This window comes from Peromyscus californicus, unplaced genomic scaffold, assembly GCF_007827085.1.
Source record: "Peromyscus californicus insignis strain IS unplaced genomic scaffold, ASM782708v3 Scaffold_5__1_contigs__length_169319896, whole genome shotgun sequence".
Taxonomy (NCBI): domain Eukaryota; kingdom Metazoa; phylum Chordata; class Mammalia; order Rodentia; family Cricetidae; genus Peromyscus; species Peromyscus californicus.
The window spans coordinates 131,308,000-131,327,982 of NW_026294573.1; positions in this window are offsets into that span (position 1 = coordinate 131,308,000).

The window sequence follows — 19,983 nt, forward strand, 5'->3', positions numbered from 1 at the left end:
TAACGGGACTTCTGTGTCCCGCCAGAACCACCTCTGCCTCTGCAGCCAAATACAGTTTTTAGCTAAGTTTCTTAAGTCTTTACCAATAAAGGCTCGAGAGTCAATACTGGGATGTACAGAATACTCCTCTACCCCTTTAAGTCCCCTTAGCTCTTTCGCTGTAAGGAGGAATGCTAGACTTTCAGTTTGTAGATCTCACAAGATCTCAGATAAATACGAAAAAGGAAGAAGCCACATTTGGGCATGGAACAGAAAACAATGACTGAACAGCAAAGTACGGACAGCAAACAAGGGAGAAAAAAACCTTCATGAGGATCTGAGAGAATTGGGAAGATCTCAGGAGAACAAACAAAGAGCAGCATATGCGATTCAGAGATGAGAAATCGGGCCCCGGGTGACTTCTTTGAGAGCCACAGGGACCAGGCGCAATCCTCTGCTTTAAGGGACAGCAGCTTCCTGAATGTCTTTGGGGAGAAGGGATAATGACAGGCAAGCTAGATTCAGGAACATCCTCAACCCCGAAGGGCACAGTCCCCTCTACTCCTCCAAACTCTAACTCTATAATAAAGTGCAGTGCTTTCTTCTGAATTCACAGGACTGTGCTAAGACGATGCTTTTCTTTCCAAACTCACAGCCTGGAAAGTGAGTTAGGGATGGCCCTCAGGCTGAGAATGGCACTGTAAACTGCCCCACGCGTGCTCCTGGTGGCGGAGAATGGCACTGTAAACTGCCCCACGCGTGCTCCTGGTGGCGGAGAATGGCACTGTAAACTGCCCCACGCGTGCTCCCAGTGGTGGCTGCAGAAACATAGGGTAGACAGGCCTCTGGCTTTCTCATGCCTCATAGCTCCATCAGAATATTTACGAGCCATGAAAATAGTTGTGAGAGAGGAGAAATCCACTTGACTCTCATCTTGCTTCCAATATGGTGCTTCTTGTTTTAAACTTAACGCTCTTTAGCATTGACCAGGAGAGGAAGGTTGGAGAACTCTGGGAAAAACTAGTTATAGCAGGAATGCTGTCTTCCAAATGATATAGGACAAAGGACCGAACAGAGATGATAGGTAACATGCTGAAAGTAACACTCGACAGACCCTTAGAAGAATGCCTTCCATTTTGTGATAATGACCATCAGTATGAAGAATTTGAGGTCTTACTAAATTATTTTCTAAAAATGAAAATGCTCTCAGAGATGCATCTGCAGTCACAGACTAAAGCAGTGTGTAAAAAGACAATTGCATAATGGGAAATGCGCTATAAATTACCACCACCCAACACAGAGCAACTAACAACTGTCTTATTACTGTCCAAAATAGGCCTTATTTTTGTCCCAGCATGACAACACACAGTCTACTAGAGGGAAAATAAAAGCCTTGAGTCTGTCTCAGCTATGAACTTTACAAGGCCCAGCAACTCTTCATTTTGTTGCTTTGTGGTAAACCACAGAGAGAGAGACAGAGAGAGAGACAGACAGACAGACAGACAGACAGAGACAGACAGAGACAAAGACAGAGACAGAGAATAAAAATTCTTATCTATAGTTTAACCATTATTTTCTCCATTTCAGACATTGTTCAAAGTGAAGATCTTGATCTATTATCAAAAAAAATAAATAAACCAGAGTTTTGTATCTAGAATTTTAATAAATATTATAGGTTTTGGTGGGAATCAGGAAGAAAAGAAATACACTAAAGCAGTACTTCTGGAGCCTCCCTCCTTCTCCCCTTCCCCAATCAGAGGCTTGGCTAGACAGAAGCTTTCACCTTTAATTAGTCCCTGGGACCCATCCCAGTCTGGTCCAAAGAGTCCAGTCACCCGTCAGTGCAAGTGGTCATAACAGCCCATGCCACGTTTTCATTTTTGGCTTGCAGATATATCCCAGAATGTATGGTCTTTTTAACATTATTTACCATGTAAGAAGTGTTGGCAAGGGATCTAATACACTCAAAGGGTTAACCATTGATGGGAAAATCCATAGACATTTTGAAAGGTTTTTCTTTCCATCAAAATTGACATCACTTGATCATTTTTAACAGAAGACAAAAGCAAGTCACTTTCCCGAATATTTAAAATCCCTGGCAGCTTCTTTATTTTGCTCCAACAAAGAAGACTCCTGACACACACTCCCAGCTGCTGGTCCCTTGTGCCCCAAGACCAAACTGTGAAATCTGAGCTTACTAGTTACTGGTTCCTGTGACTCATTTCATGCTTTTGAATTGAAAACAATAATTTCCTGACCTCTTCTCTTTCATTCTTATATGGTTTTCTCTAACTATCCAATAGAACAGGAAGGCTGTCTTGGCACTGAATCTACAGCCAGAAGATGAAGAGCACTAGCTTTTAGAAGTTTAACCTCTGCTTTTTGGGAAGTGCTGTGCCAGTTATTTTCTGGTTTTCAATCTGTTCCATTGGAAAATATCTTTGAGATCATCTAGTGCCTTAGACTAGTGTTTGGCTGTTGTACTTAATAGAGTTATGAAGCCAGAAGTGACAAAGTATACCTGTAATCCCAGCACTTAGAGAGCAGAGGCCCTAAAGTCACTGCAAGCTCAAAGGACCAGGTCTATATATCAAGGGCAGCCAGGGCCGCACTGCAAGACCCTGCCCCAAGTGAGTAAGTAACTATTTTAATTGAATTGTGAATTTGAGAAAGAAGAGTGACGCATGCTGAGCCTGAAGAGAGACAATTTTCAAAACTTAATTTTTTAAGACTGTATAAAGAGCCTCAGTGACAAAGGTGGATGTTCACCCTGTATTTATATGCCATTAATAATTTAAAAGTATGCCTAACATTCCTTAAAAGAGTTGCAACAGAATGTATCTTGAATGTGTCTATTTCCAAAGTCTTACTAGTTTTGATAGACAAATATTACATGGGAGGAGGGATTTTTGAGAACCTCTGACTAGAGATAAATATTTCATACAGGAGGTGTAATTTGAGTGACTGGTGGAAACCGTGTATAATCTAAGCATAAAAGGCCTTGGGGAACACAGAGTGCAAAGGCCTGGCCCTGGGATGTTTGGGCATGTGTGGCAGTTCTGCATTGACATGTTTGTACCTGACAGGGAGAGATGGAGTCAGTAGGTAGACTAGGACAGAACTTTAGAAGGGTTTGAATGCCGCTTATGTGGTACCACTCTTAGGAAATTCCTGTCGGAAGTCATTAAGTGTTTGAATAGTTGAGTACATGATATTCTAATTGCTCCTTGGGAATGCTAAAGTTATTGTGGTGTTTGAGTAATTGGAGTACGGAGACGTCTTAAAACTTTGCTATACTGGTCCAGATAAAGACTGATGAGTGACAAGTAACTAAATGAAAAGGAGAGTTGTAGTTTCTCATTGCCTGAAACTTGACCAACTAACTGGACGTAGGTCGACTACGGTCCAGCAGATGACCACATACCCCAAAGTATTTGTGGGCGGCACAAATTGAAGTACATGGGTTTTTTAGAACCCAGAGTTGGGTGAATAGGGAAGGGAAGGCAGTTTGGTTCTTGGAGGAATTAGGGAGAGGGGTAAATAAAACCAAAATACATTGTACAAAATTCTCAAAGAGCTAGTAAAATCTTAGAATGGAAATAAGGGGATCCCTACAAGATGTTATCATCATTACAGAATCACACATCAGATGATCCTGAAAACTCTGCCTCCCTCACTTCCTGCTCCTGAAACATAAGAATAGCCTTTGCTTCAGGACATCATTAAGTGCTGAGCAGCCTAAAACAGTGGACCAGATGGAATCCTACAAGTAGTTGATGCTATGCCATAGTGTCCATTTGTGTTTTCTCTTGTAGAGAAAAGTACATAGTCATGTGCTCAGTCAACAGAAATCCATGCAAGAATAAAGCTAACTAAAAGCATGAATTCCCATCTGATGTCAGACATTCCACCAAGCCAAAGCTTGACAGTGAACCTGTGGTGTGCCAAGCAGGGATCGGAGCACACTGTCTCCCTGGAATTTCCATAGCAGTCGATCAGGGGACACAGTAGACGTGGGCTATCACTAGGGCCATTTAGCTCATGGGGTGAATAAGCCTGTATATGTGATCTGATATTTTTGTGTTAGTGACTTAATTGACTGTCTTTTTAAATTAAGTTTCAAATCCCTAAATTTCTTTATGTCTGTTGTTCTTGCCGAAGTCTAAATAAAGGAAACTTAATCTAATCAAACTAAAGACGAAAAATAAACACTGAATGGGGAAAGTAAGCAGCCTGTGTTATTAGAATTCCAAAGGCTCTTTCAGTCTGGCCAACACTACCCCTACTCAGGAATCTCTAGTGAGATCCCTGGTAAGTGCATAAACAAAGAGCCAAGTACTATCAAATCACTGGCAGTATCGGAAAACATCCATTTTGCTAAAGAAGAAAGCACCCATCGGTGTTAGTGAGCACAAACGAAAGAGTGAGGAAATTCACTCTGACGTGCAATGGCTTTTCCTCATTGAGCCAGAAAGGGCAGGCTGAGCTTCCCTCATGCTTTGTCGAAGGAGTTTCAGTTGAAGTGAAGAGAAGGAAAAGCACACGGATGTCGCATTATGTAATAGATAACACCCAATCTGCAGAGGGACAGCAAAGGCAAGAATTTATTGACTGACAAACATGTTCAAATGAAAATAAGGAACTAGGGATCTGCCAGAAATAGAGTTTCCTGTAGTCATTTGCAAACAGAAGTTCCTGGAAAAGGCCACCCTCCCAGAGAAGAGCAACCACTCACAGGGACAAGGCAGAGAGGATCCCAGTGACTCCAATTTCCATACTGGACAATTTAGAAAATTATATGACTAGGATTTTTTTAAAACCCATATTTCAGCTCCATACTTCATCAAGCCCTGCATGTTTTGTCCTGATGTGTGTGTGTGTTATAGATTTTTTTCCAATTTTTTTTAAATTAAAATATAATTACATCATCTTTTCCTCCCTCAACCCCTCCCACCACCATCCTTGCTTTCTCTCAAATTCACGGCCTCTTTTTCTTTGTTATTGTTACAAACATTTCTGAAAAAAGGTTGTAAGAGCCAGAGGACCACGAAATCTACTGTGAGATAGTGTCTCATAGAAATGACAGGGACTCTTCACTAATGATACTTCAAGAATACAGCTGCCTAAACAAACCCTGGGCAAGTACAACACCTAGAGACATGTTAACAAGGAAGGAAAAAAATCTCAAAGGGTTCCACCCCCAAATGGAGGACTACAAGAAACTGATGCATGCTGAGAGTGGGACAGGTAGTCTTCCCCAGGGAAGAGCCCCCTACTTGGTTATCCAATACCAATTGGTGAGTCCTATGGTGTTTAAGCATGAAGTTTCATGAGGAAACTTCTAATGAACTTTTTTTTTTTCTTTTCCAAACCTAGAGATTTTTTTCTTACTCATTAGAAGTGACTGGAAACTTTATGAGTTATTGAAGATTCTGTAAGAGAATATTCTGGAACCAGTTGTTCCATGAAAAGGAGGGGAGAGGAGAAGAGAAAAGTAGAATCAAGGGATAGAAGGAGAGGAGAGGAGGGAATATGAGGCGGAAGGAAGGAACACACCTTACCACCACTACCTTGCACATATAATTAATTTACAACATCTCAGTGACATCCTCCATGGCCTCATATATATAGGAAAAGAGAGGGCAAAATAAGTTGTTCAAAGTCCTCAGAGAAGCAAAACTTCCAGGTGGGATTTTTCACAAAAATCCTGATGGGCTTGTTCCTTAGTCACTCCATACTTGGTGCTGCACCCGCTAAAAGCTGAGGCAAATCTTCTTGGAATTAGCTTAATGACATGACTGTAACCCCAATTGTTATATTGAGGTTACAATATACTTAGGAATCAAAAGTACTTAGGAATAGTGTGTTTCACAACTAATCATATGATTCTGGGGATCCAGACACCTTGCCTAGTTCTGTCATGGCTTAGCTTAGCTGTGTGCACTTAAGGCTGTTACTTCACTGAGATTCACTTTCTTCAAAGGTGCAGTGGAGACAATGTAGCTGGTCTCAAAGCATCTTTAGATCAAGCTTCTTAAGGTGTTCCCATGCCACTCTGTAGGCACTCAACTGCACTCCATGAAAAACATCTGAATACCTTGTGTGTTTCTCATGCTCTAGTCTTGTCCTCTCTCTCCAAGGAACCCTGATTTCTGTTAGCAGAAAATGGTCTTCACAAGTTCTGATCTGGCTCTCAGTGTGTTCATTATCACCATTATCATCATTATCAATATCACTGTTTTCTTTGCTCCTTCAGAGGCCGTCAAGGAACTCCACACCGACAGATGCTCATGACAGAACTCACATGTGCATCAACTGGTGTCTCCATTTATCTGCACATATTAGAACTCATGATTAACCAAATTAATACTTTCAATTGAAACATGACTTAACTATTCTAACTTTGAATAGTTCATTCTGACTCCAGCACCATAATTCTTCCGATGGACTGATCACCAGATCCATATACTTGAAGACACTTTTTTTAATCATGAAATAATTTATAAATTATAATAAGGATTTGATAAAACAAAATATTTCTTTCTGAATACGGTTTTCCTTATTTAACAAAAAATAAATTTATTGAATTAAATCAGGCTAAAGAAGGCAGAAAACAATCAAGTTTGAACTAGATTTCATGTGCCTTCAAAGTAAGGAAATTAATCATTTGTTAGTATGAATTGTGGCTAGTTTGCTCCAGGATTACACATGAGGAAATCTGTCTAAAAAATGTAACATGAAATTTTTCATTAGAGTTGAATTTATGTCATAGGTTTTGTGTGTATTTTATATGGGCATGGAAGAGAGAGTACAAGAGTCTAAAATAAAGACTTCATATTATTCCAGAAAATCTGCAGTAGCCACATTTCTTTCAGATTCTCTCATGAAAAAATATGGAGACCCTAAATATACCAAAATAAACAGACATAGAAAGACACAAAAACGAATTTCTAGGTACCTTGGGACTTAAGAGACCACAGTGGAGAATCACCTGGCTTTCCTTTTGCCTTCTTTATATCACAGACTGGCCAATAAAGCCAACAATTCTAGAATGTCAACACAGGAAAAAACTAAATTAAATTAAACTTCAAGAATATCTTATTTCCTCTAACTGCAGTGTGGAGGGGGAAATGTTGGTACGACTAAACATTGACAGAACTTTCCATCCCTACCGGGATGGTTTCAGCAGAACGGAGGAAGAGAAGGATCCCTTCCCCCTCAACCCTGTCAATGCAAACAGCTGCTGCATCTTCCACGAGATAGTGTCAGTATTTCTAAGAGACCTGAGCTGCTCCCAGTCAACATCAACAAGATGAGGGGAGGTGTTATATTCAGAGCCTGGAGATATAATTGGTACCCACAGGCCCAGGAGGAAGCTGAACACCAGCAGCAAAGGTTCTGAAAAGGACCTTTCATGGTAGGCTACCCTAGTCAGTATTTCACTTCCCCACATCCTGCTGTCAACAGGATACAGTGAAGTTCTGTCTGCATCTGGTCCTGATGAAGCAGTGAGTGGTGGCAAGAAGCAGGACTAGTTACTACTCTTCTCATCTTATACAGCAGCAGCAGCAGCAGCAGCAGGGCTCAGCGGGAAGCTGATACAACCCCTTCTTTAGTAAGGAAGGGGTGCAAGTGAACATGTGTGTCATCCATTACCTCACACTACACTACAAGAATCTATAACAAGATTTTTGATAGTCACTCTTCCCATACTGTGACAAAATACCTGAGAGAATCGAAAATGAAATACTATTTTGGCTCACAGCTCCAGAGGTTTTGGTCCATGTATTCTGTTCAGTAGCTTCTGGTCTGTGGTAAGGTAGAACACCAGGGTGGGCAGTACGTGGTGGAAGAGGTTGCTCATCCCATGGCCAGGAAACAAAAGAGAGAACAGTGTGTGCCCTTCCAGGACACAGCCCAGCTGACTTGCTTTCTCTGTATAGGCCCTGTTTCCTAGCTTCTATTATCTCCCACCAGTGAATCCAGCAAAGGATTAATTCACTGATGGCACTAAGCACAGCCCTCTGCACACTATCACATCTCCAAAGCCTATCAGCTACTAACCAAGCTATCAGCAACTCAACTGAGCCTTGAGGGGGCATTTCAGATTCAAACCAAATAAAAATTTAAAAGTTATAGGAAAATCCCACCTTGAACAAGAAAAGACAATCAGTAGACTCCCACTCAGATGAATCAGGTGTTAGAGTCAAGAGTTTTCAAAGCAATAAAAATAAAATACCTCATTGAACAGTTACTCGTGTGTGTGTGTGTGTGTGTGTGTGTGTGTGTGTGTGTTGAATTTCTGGGAAAGGGACCCAGTGTCTTACATTATACAGCAAGTGCTCTATCATTCAGATACACTCCTAGCCACAATGATGCATTGCCCTGACACAAATTTTTAAAAATTAAAAAAGATGTTGGAGAAAAGACTCAGTAATTAAGAGGGCTCATTGTTTTTGCAGAGGACTGGAGTTCAGTTTCCACCACCCACTACAGTGGCTCATACTGCCTCGAATTCTACCACCAGGGTATACGATACCCTCTTCTTGCCTCTGCAGACACACACACACACACACACACACACACACACACACACACACACACACACACACACAAAATAAGTCAACAAATCTTTTCTGTAAGTCTTAAAAATTTAAACAAAAATTCATTAGGAAAGAAATGATAGTAACCCAAGAACCAAATGGAACTGGCAGAGCTGAAAAACATAATTAATTTTAAAACTTAGTGGATAGGCTTTGGAGTTTGGTCATAGAATAAAAATGACGTCAGACAAAAGCAAGGGACTTGACAACTGATCTGTTTAATTTACCCACTCCCCAAAATAGAGAGATCGGACAGAAAAAAGCACAAACATGTCAAGAACTTGTGAGAATGTAACAAAGGCTCTCACACATAGCACCAGGCTTCCAAAAGGACAAGAATGAATGTGATTTCAAAGAAACAATGACTGCAAACTCTCTAAACCTGGTGAAAGATGCAGCCAACATACACATTCTCAAAGCGGACCTAACACCCAAAGGGACATGCTTGGAGACATTCATGCCTCAGTACAACAAAATTAAATTTGGAGAGAGGAAGACAAGGCTGAAACCTTGAAAGCTACCAGACAGAAAGGAAAAGGACATCATATGTAAAGAGCAAGGGCTGGAGTCATAGCAGGTTTCTCACCTGAAACCATGGGACAACAAAAGGAATGGCATGATGATTTTCAAGATCCAAGTCTCCATTCATGAAGATTTCCTTATCAGGAGACAATATCCTTCTGGAATGAGGATGAAGTTAAAATAGTTTAAGGACTTGGAAAACTAAAGCATGTTCTCACTAATGTACCTATCCCCAAACGGCTAATGGTACTTCTTTAAGCAGAAGATGTGTGTGGGGAGGCGATTATTGACTATTGATGGCCACTGCTTCATTTGTCCTGTAGACTGATCCATGGGCAGGACATGATACTGTATACATTTCTTGATTAACAGAGATGCTACTGGGAAATCCTTTCTATGGTCTTGGGTCAAAAAAAGTGCTGTCCACCTGAAGAGTGTGAAAGCAACTGAAAGAATGAGATGTATGTAAAGATCATGTCATCCTATTGCAGGCTGGTGCCAGAAATGCGGTTCTGCTCCCAAATGAAGAGCCAGTGACAAGACAAGACTACATCTCTGCATTTAACCTGTCTCCTGAGTCACCATGGTGCCAAGCAAGAAGAAAGCGTCCCCAACTTCTTCCAAAGAGAAGGACTTGTACTTAAAAACACACCCTAGAGAATCTTCTAGAAAGAGCTACAGAGGTGAGCGCCTCTGCAACTCAGTTTGAGGCCATTCTGACAACAAAAGAAGATGAATCAATTCTGTTCAAACCAAGAAGAAGAGGTCAGTGATGAGGGTAGAGAAATAATAATCTGTGTAAGTGTGGTTTAAAATATATATATAACTTTTCTATCATCCCTCTGTCTGAACACACCAAAGACAGTTAAAATATAAAGTGGATTGGTTTCCTGGCCTTTCTTCCTAATGCACTTCCCATTTTATTTAGAATAGCAAGCTATCTTTGGGTGACATTAGTCTCTGGTTGTGAATTGCATTTTTCTTTGTGGTATCAGGGTTAAGCTAGGAAAGAGAACTAGCAAGCAGAAAGTACCTTAATAGGAAGAAAGGCCAGGACTGAGTAAACTAGAGTTTACATTCCTGCAGTCTCTATTTTTCATCCAATATTACCCCATGCTACAGCTGTGACAGCCAAGAACTGGGTTTTATTCCTTCTGGCCGTAAGATTTGCTTTCAGCAAGAAATGTTTAGCCTAAGATGCATTAATAAATACAAATAAATTTTGGTAGTATCTGCTTGGCTGATCCTCAAAGAGAACAAGAGAGAAAGCAGAGGACACCGACAATAAACTATTAAACAGAGAATTTTTGAAACTGGCAAATTTGCAAGGATGGAATTTATGATGGTTTGGATATAAGATATGTTTTATAGGCCACTCAGGAAAAAAAAAGAACCAACCCTAGCCTCTCAAGCATGGATAGCACAGCGGGGGGATGCTGGATATAGAACAGATATTGGAAGATGATTTCGGTTCATTTCAAAGAAGAATGCAGGGCAAGGCATCTGGAAGAAAAGGTCTTTGTAAGTCACACTGAGGTAGGTGATGTTACGTTCGATTTCATTTGTAATACAGGGAGAAAATACTCAATATGTCTATCATAGTTTAAGAAGTCCTCTAGTTACCTAGGGTTGCATCAGTTTCTCAGGCGTCAGCCTTCAGTCAGGCCTGGAGTTGCTGATACTTACACTGACGTGATGATCTCACCTTCTCCACAAAGCGATTTGTGGTGGGAAACTTTTAGTACCTGTCCAGAGATTCTGCACCTCATTAGTACTCATGGGGTTTTTATTACAATCAGCCTACGAAGGAAAAGGAAGACATTGAAAATCAGCATTGGGAAAAAAAATAAAGTGCAGTCCCAGGAAATGCAATGCCTTCCATCGGGAGACTTTTCAGAATGGCCAGCGTTCTCGTTTGTTTGAGGCTTGAATGGGATATGGCTTTGTCTGTCTGCTTTGCTTTGGGTTCTGCCCTGTAGGTCCTCTGCCAGTTCCAACACTACAGTCCTAAACATGCTGACAAGATTTCCAGCTTGTCCAAATAGGGAAATAGTGGGGTGCTTAAAGAATTTGATTAGTGTAGTGTCTTTTCCATATCAAGTAATTTAGTTGAAGCCCAGGAAACGTCACAGGCACAGGTTTTAGAGGAAGAGCATGCAGTGAACCGTCAGATCTCAAGAGTTTGTCATAACCTCAGAAGTAACTCTATCCTTATAGTTAATCAGTGGTATAGTTAGGAATTCAAGAGAAAGTTGCTTATTTTGCCAGCAATGTCTGAAGACATTCAAATTCAAATAAACAAGAAAAGCAAATGACCCAGAGATGCAGCCTTCGAGAGCTTCCTTGGAATTCATAATAACCTTCCCTTTAAACAGTGCTGGGTTTAGATGAATCCCATCATCCTGGAATTTGAGGAAAAGGGGAAATGGCTCTTTTAAGTGCTCTCCTGGCTTTCTGTATCCTTTTGGAGCTGAAGAACTAGAAGGAAATGATATGCTGGTTTTATGATATGAGAAAGGATATGGCATGACGTGTGATTGATATTGGGCCTGACGCTGTTTTCTCTGACTGATGTGACTTGACATGTTTTCAGGCAGAGTGACCTTGGCTATCCACAGAGTGTGTTTGGCAGACGTTCCACCTACTGGCATCGTCTTTTAACTCTGCACTCATGGATAGCAGAGGCCCAAGCACTCTCTCTGTGTCTTCATATGTTTGTCATGAGACCCTGGTGAATTCACAGAGTGAAACTGGGTTGTGGAAAGTAAACCAATGTACAAAGAAAACACATTCTGTTTTCTTTTCATACTGTGAGAGTAAGCCAAATCAAAACCACCCTTGTTATCCAAATTAGTTAAATGTGGTCCAGCCATGATATCTGGTCATTTTCTACACCTGCAAATGAAAAGTGCATTGTTCATACATTGGTATCGTGACTGGATCTATAGCTCTGAGATCTTAGGAGAAAATTATAGGCTCACTGGGTTGCCTATGTGGTTAAAATAATATGTTCTATGGAATTAGTACTAATTTAAGAAATTTTTGCTGAATAGAGTAATAAATGGGCAAGTCTTAGCCACAGAAATGAGTTCATTCTGAGGAGGCCAGAGTTATAGTGAAAGCCAATTGCCTAGAAGTCAGTGTCTTTTCTACGCAAAATTGCCATTTAATTTTTTTTTATTTGTGTGTAGACATACAGGGAACAGAGGGAGAAGCACATATGAGTGAAGGTACCTGTGAAGGCCAGAAGAGAGAGTCAGATCCCCAGAACACAGTTCCAGGAGACTGTAAGCCACCCAACTCGAGTGCTAGAGACTGAACTTGGGTCCCCTGCAAGAGGTGAGCCATCTCTCCAGCCCCACATATTCCATTTTAAATAGCTGTGGATTTTCATTTGTACTTGGATTTATATACATTGATCCCCTTAGCATCCATAAGCATAGATATATTTATTTAGTTCATTCCTGACGTATGCTTATCTTTTTAAATATCACTAGCAAGAAAGTAAATGAGACTGAATGGATTTAGCCATTACAATGTCTGCATCTTTATAATATAAATATATTATATATCAAGTGGATTCTTCTTTTTTCTTTTTTCTTTTTTCTTTTCATGTGTTTATGTGTGTGGTATGCATGCATACAGGTATGTGTACATGTTCACTTGTATGTGAGCACATGTGTATGAGTGTGGTGCATATGTCCATGAAGGTACTTGGGGAGGTCTGAGGTTGATGTTCGGCATCCTAATTGATCGCTCTTCCTCTTTAGTCTTTGAACAGGAACTCTCACTCAAAGCCACAGCTCACTGATATGGCTAGTCTTGCTAGCCAGCTTGTTCTGGGGATCGCCTGTCTCTGCCTTCTGAGGCTGGGGTTATAGAGAGGTCACTATACCCACCTTGTATTTATGTGGGTTCTGGGGATTGAGTCCCCTCCAGTCCTCTTGCTTGCACAGCCAACACTTTAACCTCTGAGCCATCTCCCAAGTCTGTGGCTTCTTGAAGGAATATAAAACTTGAAAGGCTACTTGGTTCTCTTAAAACCACCATGCTGCTTCTAGGTGCTGATAGTTTAAACACTTATTCATATGCCTGTATAGACATGCATGCAAAAACTTCAAAATAAATGTAATTACACTCTGATACTATCATTCTTACTAGTGTAATACTAAGAAACTCTGTTAAGTAAAAGATTTAACAAAAGATTTCAGAGTCTGATAGTTATAGTAAATAAAGATAGTTTGTAAATGTGAAGAAACCATTCTGGTGAAAGACTTGAAAAATTAAGAAGAAATATCTTAAATTCACTCCACTCTGCCAACTGTGTACAATAACATACAACTTTATGTTAGAGTATGAAGAAAGGCCCAGCTTGTTCTTAAAAAGTGTGCAAATAGAGAAAGTAGAGGGTTAGTGGAATTTAGTTCACAATACTTAAATCTGTAATATATTATCTTTATCTGTGTCTAGAGAGACCTCCTATACATAACTTCTGCATGTGTCAGTGTGACAGTAATCAGGTCACAAAGGCCTTGAGAGCATTTTGTCACATGCACCCCCACACACACACACACACTCAAGTGCACATGTTCACACCCACTATATCATAAATTAGGTTAAGTTCAAAATACACAGTGCAGCAGCCAACTGTGTGAGGCTCCTTGGCGAGCAGCGTTTTGAGCAACCCTTGTTCCACACACAGCCTGAGCACCTGGGCTATAGTAATCAGTTCCTTGGCTCCCCATCAGTACGGCTTGTGAAAGATAACTCTTGCCTGGAAGGAATCTCTGCTTCATAATTTACTCTGATAGAAGGTTCTACTCTACCTGGTATATTTCTTCTGTAGGCTTTCGTCAGTTTTTAAACAACGGTCTCCGTGGAGCCAGTATCTACCACCATGGATGGCCTATACTGACAAATGAGTAAGACTAGGCATCTTGTTGAAAACTAACAGATTCTTTATAGCTTGCTAGGTATTGAGAAGTCCTTTACAAGCAAATAAATTTAAAAAAAAAAAAACCCTCCTACAGTAACTGCTACCTTTGCCTCTCAAGGGTGTGTAGTTTCTCCTTCTGTCCAAAGATCTTGCCCCATGCCAAAGTGGAGCATGTACCCTGCACTAAAATCCTTCTCTGTGGCCCTAAAGACTGATTTTCAAAGCACAGGCCACACGTTAGACTACATACTGCCCTGGGGTTTGCCAACAAGAGCTAGAAGTTAAGAACACCTTCTGTCTTTAGATATTAAAATCATGTTCAGCACTGACAAATAAACGTGGCATCCCTAGAGTGAGAGAAGAAAGGGAATGCCCCTCTTTACAGAGAGTGTGAAGACAAGCAAATGCAAGAAAAGGAGAGAATTGTGCCTTTGTCCGAGGCCCAAGGTCAACACTGCCACTGTCCTCTTTGGAGCTAACAGAATGCCTGCCCCCATCTTTGGCAATTTTTCTGATTTGCTTTATGGACACAAGAGTTGGACATCAGTTATCACATGAAGCAGCACGTGGAGACATGGTTGCATAAAGTAATCATTAACAGTCCACTGTTGAAAATAAATGTCAGCCGGGCGGTGGTGGCGCACGCCTTTAATTCCAGCACTTGGGAGGCAGAGGCAGGCAGATCTCTGTGAGTTCGAGGCCAGCCTGGGCTACCAAGTGAGTTCCAGGAAAGGCGCAAAGCTACACAGAGAAACCCTGTCTCGAAAAACCAAAAAAAAGAAAAAAAAGAAAATAAATGTCACCAGAAGTAATTCTTACTGCAGTATCAAACATTAAAGTCCTGTAAAATCTCCTTTGCAATGTTGAAAAGGGATAAAATGAAAACCTTCAGAATGCTTACTTATTGGGGAATAAGAAACTTTTAATTGAGAATTAAAATAAGAATGTGAAACTGCAATGAGTGAATTATTCCTTTGACTTTATTTCTGCCACTTGGAACGAAGAGCATGGCCCGGGACCAACAGGCACCCCCCCACCCCCAAGTCCTAGAAAACCAAGAACCAAGGAAAGGCTGCAGAGAAGGGCTCTCTGGATAAGCAAAACAAAAGTGTGCCTACAAATTAAATTGAAAACTACACTTAGCACATCTGTCATGGTTTTATTTTCTCTGTAAATCACTCAGACTTGTGTATTTAAATGGACCATTTAGTGTGTAGCTGAAGAAGACTAGTTTTGATCACCACCTTTACCACGTACATAGAGACAAGCCCAGGTCTTGGTAGAACGTTTCCTTCATTCATTCTCTCAGCTGACAATACAACAGAGTCCACGACCTTGCCAGAGAACTCTGCTGTGTGATAGTTGATAGTCAATACACTATAAATTCAAACAAGACCCAGAAGACCAGCCACTTCCCGGAGCTTACAGAGTCAGCATCATCAGGGAAATACCCTGGGGGGTGGGGAGTATGGGAGTCATGAGGAGGAGGGGCTGGTCTTCTGAAATGCTGGGAAAGTCCAGGAAGGCTTGCGATGGCTGTGCCTTCAACAGTTGTATCTCAGTGCCCTTCTTCACTTTTCAATTTCTTGACCTTCTTATGTCTCCATTTGAAACTGGGGACCCTCTGAGCATTAAATGAGGCCTCGATGCCAAGAATGGGAATTAGAAAGTGTTGACTTAGGGTGCAAGAGCAGGTAAGGAAAGCTGTAGCATGGAAAACAGATTTTGCAGAAAACTGGAACTGGATGAAACAATGTGAAAAAGCAAAATGTCCAGGAGAGGCTTGGTCTGTTTTATATTTCTGGGTAGCATTTACATTTTTTTGTTCCAACCCGCTTTTTTTTTTTTTTTTTTTTTTTTTTTTTTTTTTTTTTTTTTTTTTTTTGGTTTTTTCGAGACAGGGTTTCTCTGTGTAGCTTTGCGCCTTTCCTGGAACTCACTTGGTAGTCCAGGCTGGCCTCGAACTCACAGAGATCCGCCTGGCTCTGCCTCCCGAGTGCTGGGATTAAAGGCGTGCGCCACCACCGCCCGGCCCAACCCGCTTTTTAAACATTAATAATTCTGAAGGTATCGAATAGGTCCAGGAATGTTGCCAGCATTTCGGGGCATGGAACTCTGAACCCCTTCACTGTGGGTTTTTAATCATTTCAATTCCAACATTAACTTTGCACAGACTGTTCACATTAGTGACTGGTAATTAACATTAGCTGATCAGGGACAGGCAGGTTTACGGATGATCATGTGTTTTGAGCACAAACCCTTAAAGAAATCAGTGGCGCAAACAAAAGGCGTCTAAAACCACTGAAGCTTCTGGAAGAACAACTCGTTCTTGTCTGTCGTGGATCTTGGCTTCCTGGCAGTGTTTCTGAAGACCTTGCTGACGACAGTTGTGTCCAAGGAGATGCCCACGGAGTCATGACAGGGTAATCCACAGAGACAGCTGACCTGACCTCCTGGGAGCTCACGGACTCTGAACCAACAGCTAGGCAACCTGCATAGTACCAAACTAGGTCCTATGCATGTGTGTGACAGTTGTGTAGCTTGGTCTGTTTGTGTGGCTCCTAGCTTGACCTGGCTTCTGGGAACCCATTCCCCCACTCTGGTTTGCCTTGCTCAACCTTGATGCAGGAGGAGGAGCTTGGTCCTGCCTCAACTTGATGTGCCATGCTATGTTGACTCCCATGGGTGGCCTTACTCTTTCTGAATGGAGGCAGAGGAGGAATGGATGGGGGGAGGGATTAGAAGGGTGGTAGGGGCCGGGCGGTGGTGGCGCACGCCTTTAATCCCAGCACTCGGGAGGCAGAGACAGGCGGATCTCTGTGAGTTCGAGGCCGGCCTGGGCTACCAAGTGAGTTTCAGGAAAGGCGCAAAGCTACACAGAGAAACCCTGTCTCAAAAAAAAAAAAAAAAAAAAAAAGAAGGGTGGTAGGGGGAGGGAATGGAAGGAGAGGAGGGAGGAGAAACTGTGGTCAGTATATAAAATAAATGAAAAAAAATTAATTAAAAAAAAATAAGGCTATGGAAATGGTTCAGTGTATAAAGCACTGGTTGCTATCCTCAGAACCTGTGTAAAAGCTGGCAAGCATTCAGCTACCCATATCAGCTGCATTGGTTGGTTCTGAGTTCAATAAATAAAGTCAAGAGTGATCAGGAAGATGCCTGACATCAATTTGGGGCCTTTGTATACGCACATACATGTACACATATCCATACACACATGTAAGGCCGCCTACATGGGAACATACATACACATATAACATGCCCATATTCACACAAAAATTAAATTTAAAGGCCAGAAAAACATATTATATATTTTGAGAGAATATTCTAACTTTGAATTCTTTTCTTCATTGCCTCTTTATCTGGAACTTTATTTAAACTTTCTTAGTTACTGCATCCAAAAATCTCAGGACTGCAACTTTACAAAAAGAAGTCTGGAATTAAAAGTGACTCCCATTTCTGCTAATTCTTAACATTACCCACATATTTCAAGTTCACTTTGTTGTCAAAAACAGGGAAAATCACCAGGCCTCATTGCACAAATTCCCAGAAAAAATGGGGCATGAATAAACTGTTTTTATGACATCATTTGAGTAAAGGATGGGAAGGAAGTGGTTAGAACAGAACTGGACATACCAAAAGGTAGAGGGAGTTATTGCCCAAGGATGATGAAGAAGAAGTAAAAGTAAACAAGACAAATGAAAGCTAGGAGTAAACCCTGGCAGCAATCCATGATAGACTCAAGAAAGACCCAAGTGAGGGGATGTTTCTGTGCAGAGGGAAGAGGCTGTGGGATGTGATCAGCTCCCCCATAACAGAAAAGCTTCCCACATCACCACTATGTTGCTTTGTGCTAAAATCAGTATAAAGTACTCTGCAGAAGACTGGCTTTATCTGAATTCAGTGCAGTCATCTGGGCCCAGATATCCTTGCATGCACAAAACAGAGTCACTGCTCATCCTCTTTACCACCTTTTACATCATCGCTCTTCATGGCAGCTACTTGGTAGGGAGCAGAGTGAATGAAGTCCTGAGTGAATGTATATTGGTGACATATACATGGCCATGTCAAGAACCCCAGAGCCTCAGACCCATGGAGGAAAGGCAAAGCATTCCCCCTGGGATAAGGCTCAGAAGGAAATGACAAAACCTTTCCCCAGGAACCCAGTGTGAGTGTTGATATTTTGTGTGTAGAAAACAATCAACATAGTCTTTTGTCCCCAGCTATCTGTGCCTGAAGATGGCTCCAGTTCAGAGACTGCTCCTACTCAGATTGACTAAACCTACTTGACCCAGATGTCCACCATAAACCCTGCCTCCTAGTTTATCTCTATTAATAACTCCAAACTTCTTGTTCAGCTGTATGCAATAACACTCTCCTCTCTGGTCAACTCTATATAATAAACACTCTGAACTTCCGGAGTGCTATGGTTTTTCCAGCAGTGAACTCAGATCACCTGATCCCAGCTTTCTGGCTGGGTTTTCATGTCTTTTTCTTTGTTCCCTTGCCTCCCCAATCAAACTCATCCCTGCAGGCCTTGCACAGACATGGCACTACTTTTTGGAACACGCAGTTCAATGCTCAAGCCTGTGCAAGGCCAATAGCTCTAAGTAGATAGTTAGAGAAGAGCAGTCATGCCCACTTTCTTTTATTACAGGATTGCATGGCCTGTTTGGCAGAGAACTATGGGACCGAATTATGACATATACATATCTTTAGTGTCTGCTCTTTGTAGACAAATTGCTGAAAATGTAATTTGTTGGATAATCTTCCATCAAGATTAAACTGAAATACTCTTAATGTTAGTGCCAACTGTGGTTTCTGGTTGACACTGCTTGGCAATTAGTAATACCATGAGGGGTTCTTGTTTGTTTACTTAACACGATTAAGACAAATTTTTTAAAAAAATTCTAAAAGGCTTGCTTGAAGTCAAATTAGCTTCAAATACTTCAAATGAGCTGTACCTAATACAGTTTCTAACATGAACAGAAATAGTGGTTTATGAATCTTTGAACTTTCATTTAGTGTCTTGATTGTGAAGATTTGAATATGTAAGTGTAACCACTAAAGAGAAGCTTGACTAAAGTATTTTCATAGTATTAACAAATAAGTATTTGGCAGCTTATTGTCAATGAACTTTTAAATATATTCTTATGGGAATTAAAAGATCACTATCCCCAATAACACTCATTCTTCCAACCACCATAAAAAATAAAAGTCTAAAGTATTTCTTCTGGAGAAAATAGACACAGAAAGTGAGTGGCTGAAGATTGTGTCTCCTTTGGAGATGCTGAAGATATCTGGGGAATTTTAACTTTGAATTTCCTAAGACTTTAATTTCAGACATTTTAGGTTACCAAAAGGGTATCTCTTCCCCGCATATAGTAGTAACATTCTGAAAGATTTTAAGGTTCTTTTCAAAAGGTTCATATTTAAACAGTAGTAGTGATTGTGCCTTAATACATGTCTTCAACATTAGGAATTGGGGGATTTTTGCTCATCTCTGCAGCTCTATTATTAACCCAGTGTGCAACCCTCAGGAAGTTAGATTATCCTTTCTTCTCTTCCCTCGTAAAAGTGACTTGCCTTGAAAGGATTGTGAAAACAAACATTTGTTTAAGTGCTACAGAAACGCAGAGTTACCTTGGCAGCTCCTCATAGTATACTTTTGTAAGTGATTCTGTATAAATTGCTGCCAGTCACAGGAGGTACTGGGAGTATTGTTTCTGGCACTGTCCACTTTTGAAGTCGTCGTCTCCTGTCTTCCAAGCCTTATCCAGACAACTTGGGACATTAGCTCTTCAGGAAGGAGACAGACCTTGCCATCATGCCAACAAAAACAAGTATCTAAGCTAAACGTGGCAGTGGTTGTACTTCCCTTTAATGATCCTTTTAGTTGATCGTGCCATCTGATACACACTGTGTACATTGAACATGAGTGTC